The following is a 17,698-nucleotide window of genomic DNA, read 5'->3' on the forward strand; positions in this document are numbered from 1 at the left end:
TCTTTTTTACATATAAAGTTATATTATTACACATAAAGAAAATAAACTACATACAACAAGAAGAACAATAGAATAATCAGGACTTACAAAAATGTTACATTCATAGTGTTTTGGCTATTTGTATTTGGCAGTCTTGAAGAAATCATCTTTCCTAACTTGGTGCATCTAAAATACTGAATGTAAAAACAATATTATCATATTACCTCTGTACCAACTTAAAGCATCTATCTAGACCTAAAAACATCTTAACTCCTAAACAACTAAGCTTAATTGTAAGACTAAACTATCTTGTCTTCAACCCCACCAGAGACTTGAGGAGGAATAAAACTTAATTATTTAAGTAAATCAGAAGTACCACTTAGCAGTTTCCAAAATGAAAACATGATTGAGACAGTTTGCTTCTGAAACAGTCACCCAAAACTCTCCATAATTTTGGAGTATCATCTTCAGCCTTCTGGCCCAACATATCTGACAGACATATTTGTGGGGCAATAGTTATTGAGGACTTGCTTAATGTGTTTTGTCAGAGGTTTGCAGTCAACTCTGCCTGCATCCAGCCTTGCCTATTTTTCAGCATAATTATGTCTGTGGCAGAAATGTAAACTGTTTGTCCAGTGGATGGTTTGAAGCATTTGAAGCCCTCCCCATAAGGAGATTCTCTGATGCTCATCATCTTCTTTGAGGAAGGCTTGGTGTTGCAAGGATTTAACGTGTCTTCTTGACAAGGAATAATAAATAATTTAAAATAATAAAAGCATCTTTAAATGTCATATTCTGTAGGTCTCTGATTCTTTTGCAGACTTTAACTATTTTACCTTATATATCTATAGAATCATTTCTATCTGTTAAATCTAGGATATATATTTTGTGACAAATATAGACTAGTAACTGGCATGGCCATGATTTGATCAACTAACTAATACATTGTATTACTTAGCCTAAACAACTTGCAATAGCACTTTTCAAGGTAATGAAAGTAAACCTTGTATTCTATTTGAGTTGTATAGGTGTAATATCTCATATTATGTATAAATATATAAAATGTGTGTGGTGAATAATCTTAAAATTGAGTTCTCTACCAGTGTGTCAAACTTAAACTTATTTTTCATCTATATGCAAAATTCTATAACAAGTTATTAAAAATAACATTATTTATGATTAACAATTAGGCCTTAATTTAGGAGTAGATTCAATAATGTACTTTTGTCCTATTTTCCCTATATATTTCTGTATCTCCCATCTTTCTTTTCTATCCCTATCTCCACATCCCTGAGTTCAATATCCTTTTCTGTCTGAATGATACCAAAAATAACTTATAATAACTAACTCCCACTGAAAATAGCCTAAGAAAACAAAAAACCTACCCAACCCCCCTCAGGAGAAATGGGGCTTCATTCTCTTAAGGTTCCTATCAGTTGATTTGGCCCTAATATAATTGGAATATGGTTAAAGAAGCCAGGAATAACATTTGTGACCCAGTTTCTAAATGCTGAGGCATTCCATGGTTAATATGAGTCCCCTGTGGGAGTGTTAGAAGTGCTGTAATAATTGGGATTGGAGTTTTCTTTGAAGCTGTCTTGTGAGGCGTCCTGTTCTAATAAGCAACAGCAACTGAAGCAATTGCAGCTGGAACATGAAGGATGCAGGATGTGAGTGTCCAGCGTGCTGAGAGAAATGAATCCTGCCAGGTCTGATCAAGTGTCAGTGTCCAGTTCTTTTGTTCTGTTCTGTTCTGTTCTGTTCTGTTACAGTAGGACAAAGTGGTGGTGAGCACTGGGGACCCAAGAAAACACAGTACACAGATAATCTCGCATCAGCAAAACCAAAACAACCCCCCACACATAGTCACTAACAACTCCACAATAAGAGGATTCAATAACCACTAGTCACTAATATCTCTCAACATCAATTGCCTCAAATCCCCAATAAAAAGACAAGGGCTAATAAAATAGATACAAAAACAAGATCCACCATTCATCTGCATTCAGAAACACATCTAAGCAAGAATATAGACATTACCTGAGAGTAAATGGCTGCAAAAAGATTTTCCAAACAAATAGACCTAGAAAGCAAGCAGAAGTAGTCATTCTAACACATGATAAAGTAGAATTCTTTGAAAATTGATATACGAAGGTGGAGAATGACACTTTGTTCTCATCAAAGAAAAACCAACCAAGAGGACATTACTAACCTTAATATCTATGCCCTAAATGCTAGGGCAACTGAATTTGTAAAAGAAACACTTTTAAAGTTTAAATCACTCATCGACCCCAACAAAATAACAGTGGGAGATCTCAACACCCACTCTAACTAATGGGCAGATCCTCAAGGCAGACACTAAATAGAGAAATAATCAAGCTAACAGAAACCATGAGTCAAACGGACCTAACAGACATCCATGGAACTTTTTACTCAAACAGGAAAAAGGATACCTTCTTCTCTACTCTACATAAAACCTTATCCAAAGTTGACCATATAATTGATCACAAAACAAACCTCAATAGATACAAAAAATTGAAAGAATCTCCTGCATCTTATCAGACCACCATGGCCTAAAGTTGAACATCAACGACAGTAGAATTAATAAAATGCCTATAAACACATGGCCACTGAACAATGCTGTACTCAATGACAACTGGGTCAGGGATGAAATAAAGAAATTAAAGACTTCCTAGAATTCAATGAAAATGAAAGGACAACATATGCAAACCATTGGGACACAATGCTAAGAGGAAAGTTCATAGCACTAAGTGGCTTCATAAAGAGACTGGAGATACTGCATACAAGCAACCTAATGTAACACCTGAAAACAAACAAACAAAAGAAAAAGCAGACACACCCAAGGGGAGAAGATGGCTAGAAATAATAAAATCGGGGCTGAAGTCAATAAATTAGAAACAAAGACAACAATTCAAAGAATGAACAAAACCAAGAGCTAGTTCTTTGAGAAAATCAGCAAGATAGACAAACCTTTAGGCAAACTAACTAAAATACAAAGATGGCATACCCAAATTAACAAAATCAGAAATAAAAAGGGAGACGTATCAATGGATAGTGAGGAAATCCAAAGACTCATTAGGTCTTTCACCAAAAGCCTATATGACACCAAATTTAAAATGTAAATGGTGTGGACAATTATCAAAGTTGAATCAATATCAGGCAAATTAAAATATCCTATATCCACTAAGGAAATAGAAGCAGTCATCAAAAGTCTACAAAAAACATAGTCCAAAGGCATTCAGCACAGTATTCTATTGGACCTTCCAAGAAGAACTGAAAGAGGACCCTTTATTCAGTCTAAGTGATAGTGTGACCAAAACCCTGTAGAAATAAGTTTATAGAATTCTCAAAAGGCTAAAACTGAAACTGCTACAGGATCTAGCATGTGCCCAAATAACTCTGTATGCTATGACAGACACCAACACATCCCTGTTATATTATCTAAGAAGTTAACGTGGTGTCAATGTGTCTCACTGTTGAATGGATAGATGGATAATGAAAATGCACCATATACAAACACAAAGGAAATCTGTACAATACTAATAAAAACTAATTTTTGTAAAATTGAATTGATCTGGAAGTATTTATATGGGAAAGTTAACTCACACCCAGATAAGCTAAAGTTCAAATGTTTTAACTAAGTTTTGCAACATAGATGAATAATGTTGATCCAAGAAGCCATAAGTTTCTAAGGAAAAAAAAAACAAACCCAGTGGAAGGTTTAGTAAAATGTAATAAAAAACAGACATCTAAGTAAAAACCACAATGTCAACCTTAATTTGACTTGATAGACAGGGAACCCTCAGAACCTTCCAAAAGAAAGTATATTACCATTGTTCTTAGTCTCCTATTAGAAACATATGATGAGCCCCTATGGCTGAAGTCCTCATGAATAAAGACACAGAAATTAAAGTGGAACTGATCTGGAAGATTCCTCCATACTGGTTTATGTTTATAGTGCAGGAAAGCTGATGGAGAAGAAAGGTCATCCATCTAGTTACCCAGATATAGGTATAGCACTGACATGAAAGGGAAGAAGTGGAATGGATGTTTGGGTGGCAATCAACCATCTCTGATAATATTTTATGCCTCCTCCATGAAAGTACATACACACATGTTATATAAACCTGGTCAAAACATGTATGGCTTGTGAGGTCACAAGCTCAAGGGAAGAATTTCCACTAATCTACTGACAAATGGACAGGCAGTCGTTCAGCCTTCTGCATGTTTATTCTTATGTCCATTGACACCTATTTCAAACTTGATTTATTTTTGGTATTTACTGCCTCTACCTCCCTTTTCCACTTCAAACGCTTCTGACACACCAAAAATACATACTAGAGGAAGAAGTTTATTGGAGAAATGTGTATAAACCTGTTTGCTTCTCCTCGCGGGGTTTAGAGTTGATGGAAGAACCTTTCTTTCTCTCTGGGAGCACCATCCTCCAAGGACTCCTCTTGCTCTCTGTCAGCTCCAAGATGCCACCATTTCTCCATTGGTCGATTTTCTTTAAACCACCACACATTCCACATTCTCTCTCTCTCTCTCTCTCTCTCTCTCTCTCTCTCTCTCTCTCTCTCTCTCTCTCTCCTATTTATACTTTTCACAGTCCTCAGAATTATACTAACTGTACCTGGCAAAGACCATGTCCTACACAAGGCAATTATCACCTGTGGACAAACTGAAGCCCATACTAAGACCTTAAACTTGAGATTAAAACAAATACACCTTTACATAACTTACCTGGTCTACAAATTTCTGACAAACAGTGGGACTATTTTTCATTCCCTGTGGCAAAACTTTCCCCTGATATCTTTGATAAGGTCTCTGAAAGTTAACTGAAAGTATCCTAAATGAAAATTTATGAGAATCTTCAGGGTGCAATTTAATAGTGAGAAGACAATGTTTTAGATTTATAACAATAATATAATAAAAGTCTTTGGAAACAGCAACAGGAGAAGGAAATGAGGTTGAAGTGCCCCCATATGAGGCATAGTCTTATTTACAGTTCTTCAATCTTGTAAAAATCTCCATCTTCCTGATCTGTCTGCTCCAGTGTCTAGTATTCCTTAAACATCTTTCCCTTCTACCTTCATGGTTTTTAGAGGTCTCTATTTAGTTATTTCTTGAGACCAAGCTATTGCGTCCATGAAACCAAATCCCTCTTTGCCTCTATCCTGCTTTAAAATTGGATTAGGCAGCTGAACAAAAGGAAAGCAACAGAAGCTGAGCTACCCACTGATTCTTGTGCAATTGTACAGTCTCCTTTAAAGACCCAATCATAATCTTTATTTCTCCCTGGAAGTCAGAGTCAATTACTTCTGGGAGCACTTCAAATATTTCTTATAATTTGAACTTCATGCAATTATAAGGCCAAAGCTACCTCAAGCTAATGGCTCATTAAATCTTGTCCCTATCAACTACGTTCCCTCATAAAGAGAAAACAGATAATCCTTATCTACTGCAATATCTAATCCTGCACTTCCTGATGTTGCTCTTTGCAGGTCTAAGATGTTCAATTCAGGGGCCAGAGGATCCAAGCTACTTTGTTCCTCCTCTGTGTGCCCTGTTTCTATTAGGGGCTGAGGGCTGGCCCTTTATCTCATTTTTTGTCTCCCCATCTGTAGGTGGGGTTTCATCTTAGTGAAACTTTGATTTACACTCATATTTCCAATTTTCCTTCCTTACACCAAGGACATAGCCCCGGAGACTTGTTCATCTTTTGAAGGTCTGCTTTTCATTGTAGCAGTCACCAGTAATGTGACCCTGCTGACCACAAGAAAAAAAATGAAATTTTCTAGTTGTTACCTCCTTGTAGGTTTTGACAGCACAAAAAATGTCTTCCTTATAAACCTACGCTGTAGGCTATCCCCTGGACCTAGCGCTGGCTGAGGCATTCACACTCCCTCTTTTTCTAATTAGTTCCTGGCAAAGAGTATAGATATTTTTCATGAAAGCTGTTTTAAGAATATGTCTGATCTCTCAGAGGGAGGAACAACCCTTTGTAGCATATTTTCTGGTCTGGCTCTTAATGGAGCAGCCTCCTCCTCAGAGGGTGCTTACTCTACAAAGAACTCCATTTCAGGTTTGTCTGATAACAGATCTCTAACATTTACCCACAAGGAAAATGTCTGTGCTGGTCTCTGACTTGGACCATGAGCCTCATAGTATCTCCTCATTTCTTTTCCTACTCTTTTCCAGTTCTCTAAAGACAGGCTTCCTTCCCTCGGGAACCAGGGACTCACTTTTAACAAAAAGTCACAAAAGTATGCCAACTTCTTTTTTGAGGTTTTTATTCCTCTACCTTCAGACATATGACTTAAAGCTGCCAAGAACACAACTCTATCCTTGGACTGAGATTGCCCTCTTGCCTCAGCCTGTCCTTTGCTGAGGAGTCTGCAGTACTCTATAGCGAGGTCTTTATCACTGTTTGAAAAAGTATGTAAAAAAAAAAGGAGAGATAACCTTCCTCCAAGCCCTTCGGTTCAGGAACCACCTGCCATGGACAGGCTCAGTCAGGGATAGGTCCCTGGGAACTGAGGTTCTAGAAGTGTTGGTGAACAGAGATTAGGTGTTACGTCTTCTGATATCTGAGTGCCACTTCCTGAATTTTTTTTTAAAAAAACTCCATTTCTTTGTAGACCATAGCATAACTTATTATCTAATGATTAATTTCTAGTCATGTTTCTTTTAATAAGTATAAGCAGAGCAGGACTACTCTGGACCTGGACAGTCTCTGGATGCAGTCCCAAGTAAGGGTCGTCTCTTAGCGACCATGGTTATGTCTGAGATTCCTACTTTGGGAGTGAAATACAGTTAAAAATAAAGAACAAAGAATATATCCAAACACAATGTGAGAAATTTAACTGCAGTTTTTCTCCCAGCAGGAACATCAACCCCAGTCCAGGAGATTCTCTTCTTTTTGGGGGTCTTAGCATCAGGCCTGTGTAGTATTTCTCACACAGATTCCACTGGAGGGGTGACAAAGCCTGACTCCCTGAATTCCATCCCAGGACTCACACTGCACAAAGAGAGAACCATTTAACCAAGTCCGTGAAGAAGCACACATGCATACACATTACATAAATAAATAAATAAATATACTACATAAAATAATTGTATTTGTTTTGAAGTATTCAGCACACAGAAGCAAGTGATTATTGTAAAGATGATTAAATGAACAACTGAACATAATCTAAGCCTCTTCCACCTTTCTCATTAGTCACCTCCATCTCTTAGTTTTGTTTTCTTATCCACAAATTCCAATCATCCATCAGTCATCTAAAAATGAGAGAATAAACCTGAACAATTTGAAAAACAATGTATTTCATTGTATAAATACTTTACTTAACCCAGATTTTAAATATAAATATGGTTAGATGGGGATGAGGCAATGGTACACTGGATAAGAGCACTGGGAGGACTTCTGTAGGTCCTGAGTTCAATTCCTAGCAAGTGCATGGTGGCTTACAACCATCTGCAATGAGATCCTGCCGGCATGCATGTAGGCAGAGCATTGTATACATAATAAATAAATAAATCTTTAAACAAATCTGATTAGATTTAGAAGACACAGGTAGGAATTTAGATAGGAAGGGGCATCACCAATAAATACCTGTGGAGATGGCTATCACTCTGGATTTCAACTGGAGTCCAGAAGACACAGAGTACAGAGGACAGGTGAGTAGAATTAGGAAATTTCTTCTTCAATTATTGCTCAGTGCCAAGTCAGAGGAAAATGATATCATGGTGACCCAAACTAAGGCAACCTACCAACAGGACACACGTAGACTGAAGAGAAAAACCTCTATATAGACTAGATTCCTAATAGTGAGTGGGGAACAGAAACAAACCCCAAAATACTTTGAACCAAAATTTACCCTGCCTTCAAGATGTGAGGTGTTACAGAGTGAGCAGAAATTGAGGGACTGTCCAAGTAATTCATATCAACACCGTGCAAGAGAGTCAACCTCTGACACTATTAACAATACTCTGTTGTACTCACAGACAGGAACCTACAATAGCTGTCTGTTAAGAGGCTCAACCAAGAAATCAATTGAAATGAATGCTGAGAATACATTGAAACATGGCAGAGCACAGGTTGTGGAGAAGTGGGAGCAAAGAAGGCCTTGGAGGGAACACTAGCTTTACAAGAAGACCAAAAGCACCAATAATATGTGCCAAAGGGGGATTGATGAAACTGAAACATCAACCAGGGGCCATGTATAGACTGTACTTATGCCTTAAAATGCCTGAAGGTATTGGGATATGGTTGACAGGTCGGTTGAGGTGGAACAAGCCTTTAATCCCAGCACTTTGGAGGCAGAGCCATGTAGACTCAATGAGTTCGAGGCCAGCCTGGTCTACAGAGTGATTCCAGGACAGCAAGGGATACAGACAGATAAATTCTGTCTCAAAAAAACTTTTAAGAGGCCACTATTTAGAATAATACAGAAGAAAATACCACAGTTATTTCACAAATTGAGCAAGCAAAAGCTCACAAATGACAGAGAATCAAAAGGGGGATTTTGAACTGAGGAATGAAATCAGTAGTAAGTTAATACTAGATACGGATGACAGAGAAAAATGCTTGTTAGGTACCTGACATGTGTGAGTGACTGTCCCATAAGGTATCCCACTAAATTGTATGAATTTTTAAATAAATAGTAGTTATTAAACACTAAAACTGGATACCATGTTCCACATCACATAGTGGAGATTTCACTTGCCAGCTTAAAAGATGAATTTTTTTCTGTATACCTTGGAAAGCCTTCTCTGGTGACTTTCCTTTCTATCCATGTCTTAGCACTCCAGGGGAGCTCATCACAGAACCACAGGTCATGTATAAGTTAAATGATGTTTCTTCACTACATAACAAGACACAGAAAAAAATACAAACCTTGTCTCATCTCGCATGCTACATATTATATATCAGCACACAAACCCGACAATTTTCTGCACTAGTCCTGCTCTTCTTGCAGTCCATATGCATTTGAAGAAGCTCATGAGCATGAATGCATCAGTAGATGAATAGAAAAATTACAGAAGAGTTTACAGATTAAACAAAGTGTTGCTTCCCAGTTGTTATTTGCTTCTGAGATACTCAAGACAATACTTCTTCACTGCCATGACTGGAATGGAAAATGAGAAAAAGCAATTTAGTGAATCAAAAAAAGTAGAAGAAATGGGTCAGCACACATTATTGAATTAGAAAATGGAGAATCTGGGAGGGAGATAATAATTTAGAATTTAAAAATTCAGCTTACATTCTCATGAACAATGTTTGGTTGGGTGTAGGACTGCTTGGTATTTATTAAGATTTGAAACAAGGTAACAGACCTGATGTTCTCTCTAGATCTTGCTGAACCTTTAAATATCAACCTTTAATTTGTAAACAAGGTAGATAATTTTGGATATAGCAATACTGAGTAGATATCTGTAATGGACCTGTTTATTGATTTTGAAGGCAATGGAAACAAAGGCTTTGTTTGGATAATCTATATCAGTGAAAAGTGTAGCATGGTCCCCATATGCTTGATTTTTGAGTCTCATTTGCTGTAAATGTGTACAATCTCTCTCTGACTTGGATTTTACAATGCAATTCCCAATGCGTCCCCGTTAATTGGAGTGTTGTGAGGACTTCCTTAACCATTTCTTCATGTTTCAATGTTGATCATCTGATAGAATGCACTGAGGTCATTTTTATTTCCCTCACGTAATCATTTTGTTTGGACATTCAAAGGAACAAATTTGAACAAAAGACTTTTCTCTCAGGTTCTTTAAATTTTAAAACGTGTGATGTCATTGAACCTTGTACTGAACTATTCACATATTTATTTACCTACCCTTGCTTTTCCTAAGGACTGTGAACATCAGTTGCACCCCAGGGAAGAGATTGTTAAAAACTCCTCCAGCAATCAGGATCAATGTGAAAAACAAGGAAACAAGAGCATACAGTTAGAGTCTCTTGGTCCAGAGAAATAAAACCAGGTCAAAAAACATAGGTTCTCACTTGATGTGCTGATTGCAGTTCAGATTCCACATTGCCCAGGTTTAAGGAAGGACAAATATGTGTGTTTGGATTTTCCGTTTCTTGCTATGGAACATCCCCCTTCTCCTGGCCAGTTTAATTCATCCTAGGTGCTTTTGGAAAATGAAGATGAAAGAAGATAAAGAACAGGACTTGGAGACAAATTGTGTCTTCTTCCTTTCAAGCAACCTCTGAGACAATAGACAGAGAGGACTGGAGCAAATATCTGAATCTATAGTAAGTGCTTTTAAAATCTTCCATGTGAATATCCTGACACATATTTCATGAGGTATCTGATGAGGATCATAGCAATACTTTCCGTCTTCTGTCCTGTTCTCACAGCCTGCATACCAAGAGTGAACCATTACTTCTTTAGAGACACCTTGCCTTTTTTCTACTTTTAATTCTTTTCAGGAGTGTTCTGATTTTATTTTTATTTGGGCACCTCATTTAAAGCTGTGGGCTGACTGAGAAAACATCTCTCACGTTGACTCAAAATATATACTCCTCCTAGTCAGAGTTTACATTGTACCATAGCCAGTGATATATGACCAAAAGCAATCCAATATATTTCAACAAGTTTTATCCTAAGTACATTAAAGTAAATCGCTATAGAGTCTGATGTATCTCCTAGTGCATGTAGTGTTTGTAGTGCTTGTGTTAGTAGTGTTTGTGCTACACGTGGCTCTTGAGAGATTCCACATAGATACAAAGGCACTTTCTCCAATTCCTTGCATGTGGTCACACTACGGTTTTTGAAGTTCAATTGAGAATGGAAGTAAGAGATCAGGTTACTGAGAACTATGTTCCTATTGCTCCATATTTCATTTGTGTAGTTGTACAAACACTAGCCTTTATGTATAACCAAGTCGAGTTCTTCACACTCTTGGACTGTAAAGGATATTTGGATTCCTTGAAAAGCGAGGCTATCACTTATCCTGGTGACAGCTTACATCCCTTTTTGCTTTCCTGAGTGACAGTTGTGCCTGGTGTTAGGTGGCAACACTTGAGGTCAGACAGAGAAGCTACCTACTAATTCAATTTTACCATTATTTAATATCCATACATCCTCTCTTTTTGTGTCTGAAAAGTTTATTTACTGAGACTTAAGTCATATTTATCTCTTTCATTTCCGTTTCAGTAATTTTGCTATGCATAGCTCAATTTTTAGAAACATGGGATTCATATGATGTTTTTGAGTTTCTCGGAGATGTTTTCAAACACAGAACATTGGACAACTAGGCAACTCATACAGCTTAAATAATTGATATTTCCCACATTTGTTGTAGGATATAGTGATTGAAAGCACAAGTCCTGAATACAAAATCTTTTTTCTGTTACTGAAATTCTCAATGAAAAATGTTCTGTGTATAGGTAAAGAATATTCTAAAAAGCCTCTGTTTTTATAAATAAAAACATCACAGAGATACAATTTCTAAATGGAAACTTATTGTATTTGATTCTGAATGAATCATCCAGAATGATGTGTATTGGTCAGATAGGACTTGACATGGAAGAGACAGAAATTCTTTTTCTCATAAACATAAACATAATATGCTATTATTTTATACCAACTGATGTGTTGCCTGTTTTTATTTAAAAATTAACATTTTCGTATTCTATTTTATAAGCAAGAATTATGACACTTACAAAGCTCACTGCAATTTCTGAATGTTCCTTGTTATCAGCAGGGAGCTAGAGTTATGTTAGCTTTACCAGAGAGTTGGTCAAAATAGTGTTTGTAGAGACAGTTTTTGCTAATGTTTTGGTTGTTCTGGACTCATTTCATAGAAAATGCTGTCTTTAATCTAACAGTAATCTTACTGCTTCTGCCTCACTGAGTGTTGGCATTACAAGGCACGTACCACCACATCTAGCTAAGGATGTATTCTAGGAGAAAAATTATGTTACCAGGATATGATTATATCCTGTGATTATATCACGTGTGTGTAAAGAAAAAATAGGTGAATCATAGTGGGGTGGTGGTTTCTAATCTTAATCTCTGATCTCAGTACTTGAAGCAAATATGTGCATGTGCATTTAGATAAAATAGTCTAAAGCAATGTATAATTTTTAAAAAACCATGGTTAGTATTTTGTTATTATGGCCTAATAAATGCATTGCTCCTGTTCACACAAAAATGTGCATACGTACATATTTTTATCAATTATTCATTAGCTATATGATTTTGCATAACAGTAAAATTTACAAAAGGATTTTATTTCTCTAGTAGTCAAACTGGAAGAAAAAACACAGGAGATGCAGACGGATATAACATGATTTGCTAAATATATTGACACTAATTATAAATAAATTTAAGTATAGGGGTGAAATGTAGCCCCTGAGAAGGGCTACTGTGCACTCATTATTCTTCCTTTCACTTCCTTAGCTAATTCCATTAATTTCATGATAAAAACCTAAGGCATCTCACAGTCACATATATTTTTATATTGCTCAATAATTTCAAATTAAAATTTCTTGAGACTTTCTCATTGGTAAAACCTATGCTCATGCCTTTACCTTCTGAGACAGCATCCAAAAACAAGACATAGAAACAGTCTCTGTGGAAGACATCAATATCATGTATTATATATGGGAGATACACTCTCAGGAGTGTTTAAAGTTTTTGTAACTTCCAGCTTCTTATGTCATTATAATCTCACAACACAGCACGTCTGTTCAATCTTTGGAGGTGGGAGGAAATAGTGTTCAATAAAGGATGTTGCTTGTACTCATTGCAAATGATTAGCTGTATTTCTCTGTCCATAATAAATGCTGTTTCCTTTTATAGCACCACAGCAAAAAGCCAGCGATTTGCTTTTGCATTGGCTTTTTTCATGGATGAAGTCAACAGGAACCCTGGTCTTTTACCAAATATCTCTCTGTTTGAGTATATGGTATTTGGTTGTAATTCACTGTCACAATTTACCAGTTATATGCATATGAACATAAACAATGTTCATCCTCATTATGACTGTACAAGAGAGCCAATGTGTGCAGTGTCACTTACAGGACCAAACTGGGAAACAACTGCAACAATGCAGATATTAATGGAATTCTTCATGGCTCATAAGGTGAGAGTTTCTGGAGTGGGAATTTTGATATTATGACTCTTTGGTACAATTCAGATATTCTAAGTAGAGTTTAAGAAGGATAATACCTCATGACCATATTAATGTATTTGTTCAAGGGCCTTAATATTTAGAGACATGATGGGTCTTCCACTTGTCCTTCTTTGAAATAGAGATGATGGAAGGCATAACAGCTAATTGGTTTCTCTAGAACTCTCTGAAGAGAAATGTGTTTACAAGTTCTTACATATGCATGCTACCTCATGCTGCTACCTGTGTCCTAAGTCCTTCAGCTTTCATTTGGACCTTTCCATCCTGTCCTTAGTGATCATGAACAATTTCCCCATCTATATAAGATGGCCCCCAAGGACATATCTTCAGCTCTGGCCATGATCTCCTTCATACTTTATTTCAGATGGAATTGGGTTGGGCTAGTCATCTCAGACAATGATCAAGGCATACAATTTCTTTCTTATTTGAGGAGGGAGATGGAAAAAAGCACAGTCTGCTTTGCCTTTGTGAACATGATCCCAGTCAACATGGAGTTATACATGTCAAGAGAAGAAGTGTATTACAATCAAATCATGACATCTTCCATAAATGCTGTCATCATTTATGGTGACATAGATTATACATTTGCTTTGAGTTTAAGAATGTGGGAATCCCCAGTTACAAAGAGAATATGGATCACAACGTCCCAGTGGGATGATGCTATTAGTAAGAGCAACCACACATTTGATTCATTTCATTGGACTCTTTCTCTTGCTCACTATCATCCAGATATTTCAGGTTTCAAAAATTTTGCCAAGACAGTGAACCTTATCAAATACTCTGACAAATACCTGGCAAGCCAAGAGAGGATGTACTTTAACTGTGAAGCCTTGGCATCTAACAGTAACAGAATGAAGAACTGCTCATCCAGTGCCACATTGGAATGGCTAATGGAACAGACTTTTGACATGGCCTTTAGTAGTAGCAGTTATGACATATACAATGCCGTGTACGCCTCAGCCCATGCCAGTCATGAGTGGTTATTTCAATATCTAGTTCATCAGAAAATAAGCACATTGAACAACTCCAATCATGTGCGCCTTAAGGTACTGTTTCTTCTGTTGTATAATATTTGATGTCTTCAAAGACATACTTTTATAAGCCTCTCACAGGCACAATCTGAGTGTAGTAGAAATGAAATATAAAGTTTGATATGGTGAAAGAGGGAGGGAGGGAAGAATTGGAAGATACAAGTGAGAGGATAACAATTGGGATGTAATCTGAATAAATTATTTAAAGAAAAAAGAAAAGAAATACAAGCAAAATGCAAAATGTAAAGACACTACTTTGGTAGGTGGTATTGTTTATGATGCCTATTGAATTGAATGCAAAGAACCTTAATATCATCACATTGATTCAATACTGGAAGTATAATCAGTGTTTGCAAATTAATCCTCTCCATGATGAGAGGATAAGCCCTTGCTTATTAATTGTCAAATATTTTGTAATAACTGTACAGATGGTTTTTCCAAGGTTTTTAAACTGATTAACACCGACTGTATGTAGTAGGATCCTTACTTGGGCTTGTGAGATTAGCTATATAGGAAATAGCTCTGGAATTCAATTCAGTGTGGACATGTTTATTCACGTGTGACAAATTGTGCTTACCACTTTGTATATGTGTATGTTTTTCCTGTTGCTGTGCATCTCTTTGCATATTTGTGTTGCTGTTGCTGCGTATAGATGTTTCCATTCTACCTGCCTATCTTCCCAATTATCTGTGGAAGTGAACATGAATTTTTGTATGTAGCAATCAATGTCTTTCCGTATGTGTTTGTGTCTGTCTTTATCTTTCTATGTGTATTTGTCATTGAACTTGTTGTGAGGTGATTGAGTGTGTATTTTTTGTGTTTTGCTCAATGTGCTTGCATATAGGTATATCTGTGTTGTTGTTGGTGGCGTGTGTGTGTGTGTGTGTGTGTGTGTGTGTGTGTGTGTGTGTGACTTTATGTATGCCTGGCTTTATTCCTGACTTTCTGTGTATATTGGGTGTGACCATCAATTTGTCTGTCAGTGTCATTCCATGTGGTTGTTTTTATCTATTTTTCTCCTGAGTACTTGTCAGGATATGTGTGTGTGAGTGCTTATGAATATGCTTTTTATTCTTCTACATCTGTATGCTTTTCTACCTGTGTGTGCTTGTCTGCGTATAAGTTTGGCAACATGTATGTGCATTTGTGTGTAAATAATTGTGTCCCTGTATTGTGTGTATATTCTGTATGACTAAGGAACCTCTCTATGTGTTGTAACATGTGGATGTGTGTGTGTGTGTGTGTGTTAGTGTCTATGTGTGTGTCAGTGTATGTGTGTGTGTTCATATTCCATATCTCATTTGGTTCTGCAAGTGTGTCTCTGTGTTTGGTAGTATACTCTTGAAAGCTATAAAATTCCAGGAACATTATGGTAATTTTTAAATTTAATTAATTTATTTATTCTCTTATATCCTGATAGTAGGCTCTTCTATCAGATCCTCCTAGTCACACTTTACATCCATCCCCACTACTCTACTCCTCAGAAAAGAGGAGCCCTCTTACCCACTCATCCAAGCTCATCAAGTGAATCAGGACTTAGCATTTCCTCTTCCCTGTGGCCAGGTGAGGAATCTCCATCAGGTTTTAGTGATCATACAGATTGCAACTGTGTCTTAATCGGACACATCCTGATCGATCCTTATTATAGGGCACACATGAAGCCTAAGGTGCCCTTTGGCTTTATATGTCTAGGAGTCCTAGGTCCCGTCTCTGCATGATCCTCAGTGTTTGTTTCAAACATACAAGCTGCTCTGGGCCCTGGTTAGCTAGCTATTTTGGCCCACTTGTGAATCTCTGTTACTCCCAGATACTTCTTTCTTTCCTCCCAACTTTTTCTCTAGACTTCATACATTTTACCCTGTGTTTGGCTATGAATCTCAGCATCTGCTTCCATCTACTTCTGTGTGTAGGGTCTCAGAGAACAGCTTTGCTAGATCCCCATATGCAAACATAGCAGAATGTCATTAATAATGTCAGAGTCTGTCTTTCTCCTAAGGGGTGGGTTTCTTGTTGGTCCAGGCATGGTTTGGACATCCCCTCAATCTCACTGCTCTTTATCCTCGCATTCCCCATCCCCATAGGGAGGACCAAGTTTGGGCTGAAGTTTTCTTGGGTTTGTTGGTGTTCCTCTCCCTTCACAAAGTGTCCTGTGCAGTCTCCATGACCCTTGCTACTAGGAGTCTCACCTAGACCCACTCCCATATCCTTCCAGAACCCCACCATGACTTAGGTCTCCAGATTATCACAGAGATGTTAATTTTATTTATCCAGTTGCTTTAATTGAATTTTAGCTCCTGGATTGTTCCTTAAATTTGCCTTTAAGATAAAGTCAGATTACACAGTCTGGTTTCAATAGAGGGATTATGCACTATAGTATGCTATTACTATTTCAGCTTCATGACACTCTGAGAAATATACACTTCACAAATCCAGTTGGTGACAGAGTGAATATAAACCAAAGAGAAAAACTGCAGGAGGAAAGTGACATTTTCTATATTTCCAATTTGCAACAAGGTCTTGGAATCAAGGTGAAGATTGGAAGTTTCAGACCCTATTGTCCACATGGTCAACAGCTCCATTTATCTGCAGAGATGATGGAGTGGGCCACAGGAAATATAAAGGTAGGTTTGAACTTATTGTCCTGAATTATCTGACTCACCAGTAAACAGGGTCATGTGTGCACATTCTAATTAGTATTATAAAATAGATTGTCAGGTAAGGGATCAAAAGTTGTCCTCTTAACACTCCTGCATTGCTGGTGGGAATGCAAACTAGTACAACCACTTTGGAAAGCTATCTGGTGCTTTCTCAGAAAAATGGGAATAGGGCTTCCTCAAGACCCAGCTATTCCACTCCTTGGAATATACCCAGAGAATGCACTACCACACAACAGGGACATATGCTCAACCATGTTCATAGCTGCCTTATTCATAATAGCCAGAACTTGGAAACAGCCTACATGTCCGTCAATAGAAGAACGGATAAAGAAACTGTGGTACACTATGGAATACTACTCAGCTATTAAAAACAAGGAATTTCCAAAATTTGTGGACAAATGGATTGAACTAGAAATTGTCATAATGAGTGAGTTCACACAGAAGCAAAAAGAGCTAAATGGTATATACTCACTTATATCGAGACACTAGTCCAAGGTGTACGTCCCCATGAAAAACTGTATCTACCAGGATAGTGGGTAAGAGGGGAGGACATCCTATTGAGACTTTAAGTGTGAGAAGCCTGGGAGAAAGAGGAAATAGAAGGATCCAACGGGTCCTGGAAAACTACAGGCGAGTCTGGGCCCTGGGGTCCTCTGCAAACTATGGCAACAGCCAAGGAAAAAATAGGCAGTAAACCTCGAACCCCTACCCAGATTAGCCAATGGACAGGACAGTCTCCACTGTTGAGTGGAGAAGGAGATCTAACTTTCACACAAACTCTGGTGCCCCATATTTGAACATGTCCCTTGGATGGAGATGCCTGGTGGCACTCAGAGGAAAGATAATAGGTCACCAAAG

At 37.5% G+C, this 17,698-nt stretch overlaps 1 long non-coding RNA gene across 1 annotated transcript; it reads right to left on the reverse strand.

Moving 5' to 3' along the window:
- Positions 1 to 83: 83 nt before the first annotated feature.
- Positions 84 to 9,124, reverse strand: LOC311591343. The gene is made up of 3 exons (XR_014777071.1): positions 8,900 to 9,124; positions 2,020 to 2,062; positions 84 to 1,737 (listed from the first exon to the last, which is right to left on the reverse strand). It is a non-coding gene; the product is annotated as an uncharacterized lncRNA (long non-coding RNA).
- Between the last annotated feature and the right edge of the window lie 8,574 nt (positions 9,125 to 17,698).

This window comes from Acomys minous (assembly GCF_964271855.1).
Source record: "Acomys minous genome assembly, chromosome: 20".
Lineage (NCBI taxonomy): Eukaryota > Metazoa > Chordata > Mammalia > Rodentia > Muridae > Acomys > Acomys minous.